General features: G+C 37.3%; 1 pseudogene; it reads left to right on the forward strand.

Annotated features, from left to right (window-relative positions):
- Window positions 1–1388: 1388 nt before the first annotated feature.
- Window positions 1389–1843, forward strand: LOC129674895 (40S ribosomal protein S13-like; annotated as a pseudogene).
- The last annotated feature ends 5134 nt before the right edge of the window (window positions 1844–6977 follow it).

Here is a 6977-nt window from a genome sequence, read left to right on the forward strand (position 1 = left end):
AAATGGGGCTTAAGTTAGATAAAGGGGTTTCAAGAGACCTTATGTCCTGAACACAATTTTCTTTAGGTACATTGTCGTTGGATAAGGTTAAGTATTGTTTTACACTCTTTTCTTAGTTTTAGTTCCTTCTCCACAAATTGTTATTACTCTTAAGTACATACTGTAATCTAAGTTGATAACAACAAGAACCTGTTATACTAAAAGAAGCTCTTAACAGACAAAAATAATAATTTATTGGAGTATCAATTATTTTGTGTAAATTAATTTCATTTTAAGGTGCTTGAACACAGTTACTATTATTTTATGAAAACTGATGAGGGGAATATATATCTAATCTCAAGTCTTGTCCATATGAGTTGTCTCAGTTTCTCCAATGATGTAAAGTTTATGATTTTTTGTGTCTTGTTATATAAATACTATGTCTGATTAATTACTAATGCATTCTGTACAATATTTAATACAATGGGAATGAAATAAAAATAATTTATAGAAGAATGTTTATCAAGAGATTTTGGTTATTGATTTCATAATTTACAGAACGATGTTCCTATATTGACTAAGAAAGCATCAATGTCAGATGATATTAAAGAAACTGAGGATGCAAGAGACAGATATTAATGTAAACAAATCATTTAAATCCAGTCGATAAATATAACTGTGAAAAATATCAAGAAAATTACTTTTTGTAAATATCATTACAGGAGTCTTGTAAAAGAAAGCAAAGCTGGAAGAGATTGAAGATAGAGTAGAAGTTGATCGGACTAGTGAAGTAGGAAATCAGGGTAACAGAATTGATAAAGGTAGTGTCAAGTCTAGCTAGTTTATGTAGAAGAAATTTGGGGTGATAATTTTTATAAGAGGAAAGTCCTGTCTGAAAGTGGTATTACCACATTTTCCTACAAGAGACATCACTGCTTCATAACTTGGTTGTTTGTTTGTATTGGCTTTGGAGGGCTGATAGAGATTATTAAAGTTTTAAAAATGTATTAAACTCAATGTACATGAAATGATGTATTAAAAAACCCTATGCACTACAATAATTACTGTCCTGGTACTATTTACCCACTGGGGCAAGAGTGACATGAAATTTATGGTAATAATGAATTACTCTACTCCATGAGACGGAGCCCATATCTGACAGCACCATCATGGCTTGTGAGTAGACTGTTCATAGACCCTATGGGAGAACCTACTACTGTTATTCTGCTACATGGATATATTATCAAAAGACTTCTAATTACTAAACTGTTTACACCCATAGATTAATACCTCTCTCAGCCCTCATCAGAAAAGTTTCTGTTTGTATAAAATGGCACCTAGCACCAAGCCCTACAACTGGTCAAAACATAAAGAATGAGAAACTTCTCTGCTGCCAGATCTCCGCCATCATGGGTCACATGCATGTTCATGGGAAGGGCTTGTCCCAGATGACACTGCCAGGCAACCCCAGTGTCCCCCATTTCACTGAAGTTAATGTCTGTCCATGTAAAGGAACAGATTTACAAAGTGGCCAAAAAAGGTCTGACTCCCTTCCAGGTAGGTGTGATCCTGAGGGACTCACATGGTGTGGCACAGGTCCGTTTTGTGACTAGTAATAAAATCTTGAAAATCCTTAAGTCTGAAGACCTTGGCCCTGATCTTCCTGAGAATATCTACCATTTGATTAAGAAAGCCTTTGATGTCCGAAAGCATATTGAGTGGAACAGAAAGGACAAGGATGCTAAATTCCACCTGATTCTGATAGAGAGCAGAATTTACCGGTTGGCTCATTAATATAAAACTAAGCAGGTCCTCACCCAATCGGAAATACGAGTCATCCATAGCCTCTGCTCTAGTGGCATAAATTCTCTTGTTTACACAAGCAATAAAATCACTTTGAATAAAAAAAAGAATAAGAAACTTCAAAGTTCTCAGCACTAAATGGGATGTCTGTAACACACTCTTTCCCCCAAGGCTCAGAGATCACTACCCAACAGAAAGCAGAAAGATTATAAGAGCCATAGATGATGCATTACAAAAAACAAACAAACAAACAAACAAACAAAAAACAGTGTTTTCTGGACATAACAGAGCAGGAGCACTTAAAAACTCATACTGATTGTGAAAGTATGCACAAGTCCTTTTTAAAAATTCAATCCAGACAAAATCCTAGCATGGAGGGGGTAGGTGGTCATGCAGTCCCACCTGGAGTCCAGGCACTATTAATATTTGATAGCTCCAAAAAAAGTAAAGTCAGTTTTCTTTAAGGAGGGGATACCTGGTGGGTAGGCCATATTCCTGAGCAAGCTACACATCTAAGAGTATTTGGGCAATAAAGGTAGTACTCAATGATTAGTACTCAATGATTTGGAAAAAAAAGATAAGAATTTGAGTAGGTAGGAAGTCAAGGTGAATTGGGAGGAGTTGGGGGAGGAAGATGAATATAAGCAAAATTCTGAAAGAATAAATAACAAATATGATTATAGAAAATAAAACAAATAAACAACAAAGGCATGGTTAAGCCTGGCAGATGCATCCAGGTGACAGGAGTTGGAGGTGGTAAAGGACAAGGGATAAATCTTTCAATATAACAAATCACTATTCCATCTCCCATAGCAAGATAATATGCCTTCATTAAAGTCATTATTTCTGATTAAGCAGTATTATACTTTAAAATCACATCAGTATTTGAAGCTCATCTATCATGTATTACATGGTATGTGGTTCGGTAAATGCTTTTATAGTTTTCTGTTTCTGCTGCTACTATGGGGCCCAGGAAAAATCCTTGTGGGGAAGGGGAAGATAAAGTGAAGCAGGTTTTGAAGTTCATCTTAAAGTGCACCTACACCACAGAAGATGGAATCACAGATACTTCCAGTTTTGAGCATCTCCTCTCATAGAGGACAGATGTGAACTGAAAAGCTGAGAATCTTGGTGGAGAAGTTATAAATATTGAAAGGAGCAATATCATTGTAACTTCCAAAAAGTATTTCATCTCACCAAATAATATCTGAAGAAGAATGACATGATTTATTACACGTGGTTGCTTAGAGCAAAGAAAATTAAAAGTTATGTGACTCCCACACTAATTAGGATGAGCAGGAAAAGGAATACGAGGATTAAGATGCATTGATATGGGTTACGTTGTATGACTTTCCAAATAAAATTTAGGAACAAAACTCATAAAAGTAACTTGATATATTGGTCATTATTATGAATGCATTTGGACTAGGCAGTTGAATAATGATGTACTTCAAGTATTGATGTTTGGGTATTTTTCATGCTATAAATGAAATATCACTGGCCAGTAAGATAAGTTAGTGGTTAAAGGCTCCTGCATGACATGAGTTCAATTTCTGAGACTTTCATGGTAGGAGAGAAGTAACTCCTGAAAGTTATCTTCTTTTCTTTTTTTAATTTTTATTTTTTATATTAGTTACAGTTTATTTACTCTGTATCCCAGCTGTAGACCCCTCCCTCAATCCCTCCCAAACCCACCCCCCCTCCCTTCCTCTCTCACCTCCTCCTATGCCCCTCCCCTAGTCCACTGATAGGGGAGGTCCTCCTCCCCTTCCATCTGACCTAGCCTATCAGGTCTCATCAGGACTGGTTACATTGTCTTCCTCTGTGATCAATCCTCACTTAGAAAGGCAAATGGGATGGACATGGGAAGTAGGAGAAAACAAGAAACAGGACAGGAGCCTACTATAGAGGGTCTCTGAAAGACTCCACTTAGCAGTGTAGCAAGTTATCTTCTGACCTCCACTCTCACACAGTGAAGAGCACACATGCACAGGTGCACGTATGTGCATGCACACACACAAACAAATAAGTAATATTACAAATCAACCAAGTTGCAGCTCCTGTGTTTAAAGTGTGAACCTAAAATATAAAAGGTTGATATACAACAAAATCCTGTTAAATGTTATTTGGCTATATTCTTTCTAGAAAGCACACGAGCTTTGGTATAAGATGAACTAAGTTTATATCCAAATTCTGTCACTTGCAATTTGTTTTTCCCCTTGTATTCAAAAGACCCATTAAAATGAGTGTAAGTAGCAGTAATATCTCTGTGTTACCAATGACAAACTAAGTGCTCTTTTGCTCTGTTTAGGTGAAATCATGACTGACAACTTCTTCAGTGTTGGTAGCTCTCACCTTTTGAGTGTCTCTAGCTTAGGGATAAGGCTTGAGACCACCAAAGCTTATGACTCTATGATTCCACACTTTAAGAACTACAGGCTTATTTGCTTTAGGTAGCTCAGGATAAAGAAATCTCTCGGCCTTCAAATTCAGTAGCCTACTTCCCCCAGCTGGTATTGCAGTCTTCAGCTTTGGTTGCTGGAGCCCTTGATCTTAACCCTTGACACCTCTGAAACTAGTTCTCCCGGGAACCACAGCTCACTTCTTCAGATCTTTACATTCTCTTGCCTCTTGTAATTGTAGCTGTCTCCCACCTCTTACCTTCTTAGTACTTTATAGTCAGTGTTCTCTCAGAAATTCTTTACCCAGACTTGTCTTAGTCACAGAGTGAGCAGAGGGCTTACAACTCTTGGACTTTCTGGGCCTTATAGCTTAAGAAATTATTCCACAGCTTATTCTTAGCTGCTAGTAAGCTGCCTGTGGCTGGAAGCCAAGGGTTTCATCACTTTTAGTACTACCATCTTGGCCCACTCTGTCCATCTTTTTTTTTTTTTTTAATGTGGCAATAAAAGACAATTCAAGAAAAGCTACTCTGGCTTCTCAAGGTTAGAAACAAAGGTAAAGCTTCTAGTTAACCCAAATGAGAAATCCCTTTATATATATATTTAAAGAAATCATGTATATGTATATGATATATGTATATATGTATATATGTATATGGAAAGAATTATAGCACATTTGTGCTAGGCTAGCAAGTCCATGAAATAGCCTTGAGCATGCATGGATTCCATTCTTACTGATTACAAGTCACAAGGAGGCTTGCTCATGTTATTACATCAAAAACTTATTTTATTGTCACTAGAGAGGTGTTTCCCCCCTCCTGTACTGAGTGACAATAACTAGATGATGAGTTGAGTCATTTGAAAGTTGTCTTGTCCAGAGCAGAGCCTTCCGAAACTAATGAAAGTTAACCAGAGTGACTATCACTGAAGCAAAGGCTTCAGAAGCTGAGGTCTTTAGCAGCAGCCCTGCAGCTGAAGTGAAGTTTCCTCAGCGTTATCATATAATGTACGGAACAGTGGAGAACATTCTCAGGATTGCCAAAGAAGGGCCTATTTGGCTGACAGCAACTTGTTCCAGGCAGCTAGGAATAAGGAAATTGTTTGTCAGCTGTCATTCAAGGGGCCAGATGGCCAGCACCCAATAGTTTTTCTCATTCACAAAAGAAACAAAGAATACTTAACTTAAAAACTTAGAGTTAATAGTCTTATTAGTATTTAATAATGCTTCCAGGAGCCCTGAGAGAGGTCTCTCTCAGGGTTAGGCCCCTCTTATCTCTCTGATCTCAACTTTTGTTCCCTCATCACAGCTGTGAGGGGGGAAATAAGATAGTGAATTCAATGGCCACGTATGTCATAGGTGTCAACAGACTTTTTTTTTTTTCTATATTGTCATCATCAAATTCCTGGAATGAACTGTTAATACTGTGGATTAAAAATCATAGTTTTCCTACCCTCCAAATGGTTTGGTAGGGTTCCTGAGAAACTCAGTGACACATCAAAGGGCAGCCTTTCGTATCACATCCGTCTCCACTGATGTTGACACCATGAATCGTTATGGAATCTTCAGTCTGGTCCTCAGGAATATTAGTCTTCATCTGGTTTAAATTTCATATCTTTGGCTGTTTCTATAGAGTCTATTTCCACACTTCTACATGAAATCATTTCCTATTGGCCTTAAGATTCTTACTAGGGCCTTTTGTTTTCATTGCTATACAAATCAAACACTATCTGTTCTTGGAAAAACTGTTAGAGCTCCCCGAATAACCAGGACTTACAGTCCTTCTCATTAGGAGAAGACAAAAGTTAGTTAGTCTAAAAGTTGTCAGCAAGAGAGATGGATGTGCCTCTTCCTTGACTGAATTAATAAATCTGCCAAGCTGAAAGTGCTAACAAGAGAGATTAGCAGTTAAGTGCTGATAGCCCATGACATTGACTTCTGATGAAATTCGAAAACCATCATCTTGCACAGCTTTGAATATGATGAGTTTACTTTGCCAGGGTCAATACCCTTCATCTCCTAGATTCAATTATTGTCTTCATGGATGACACACAAATCTACTTGTCTGTGCTGCACTTAATCCCTGGGTTCAGTGCTGTATAACTAAGGCAACCATATTTTCTGCACCAAAAGTCAGAAGACGCATGCATGGCTTGACAAAGGCCTGCTTTTCTTTTTATTCTGATGTGTGAATTATTCATATGAAGACTTGCAGAGACAGAAAAATTCAACAAATTTCAACATTTAGTTGTACTTTTAATAAATTTCTGAAAAGATATCTAGCAGATGTCTATTGCCATCATCATCAGCAGCAATACATATCTATCTTCTAGCTTAAACTTTTCCTATCATAAATAGAAAAGTTAGTCATTTTTCTTGTATCCTTAGACAGGTAACTTAGGAAAATATTCATCTCACCCAACCACGTGTTCCACACATCTAATTATTTTTAAAGTGATTACTTCTTTGAGAAAAATATTTCTCTCATTATTTTACTCTCTTAACTCTGCTTCCACAGCCATCATACAGGCTGTCATTTGATTAGAAAGAATGTGTAAAGTTTATTAAAGTGACACATTCTTGGGTCTAATCCTCATAGAGACTGGTTTAACAGAATTGGGGTAGGGTCCTAAGACTTGCATATTTTTTGAAGCAGGGGTCCGTGTAGCCCAGATTGTTCTCAAATTTGCTATGTAGGTAAGGATGATGATGTTAATGGTATTGTTGTCTTTCCTCCACCTCCTGAGTGCAACACACCAAGTTTATACAGTATTGAGGTTGAAGTCAAGATTCCT

This window comes from Psammomys obesus, unplaced genomic scaffold (genome assembly GCF_907164565.1).
Source record: "Psammomys obesus unplaced genomic scaffold, mPsaObe1.curated_primary_1811, whole genome shotgun sequence".
Lineage (NCBI taxonomy): Eukaryota > Metazoa > Chordata > Mammalia > Rodentia > Muridae > Psammomys > Psammomys obesus.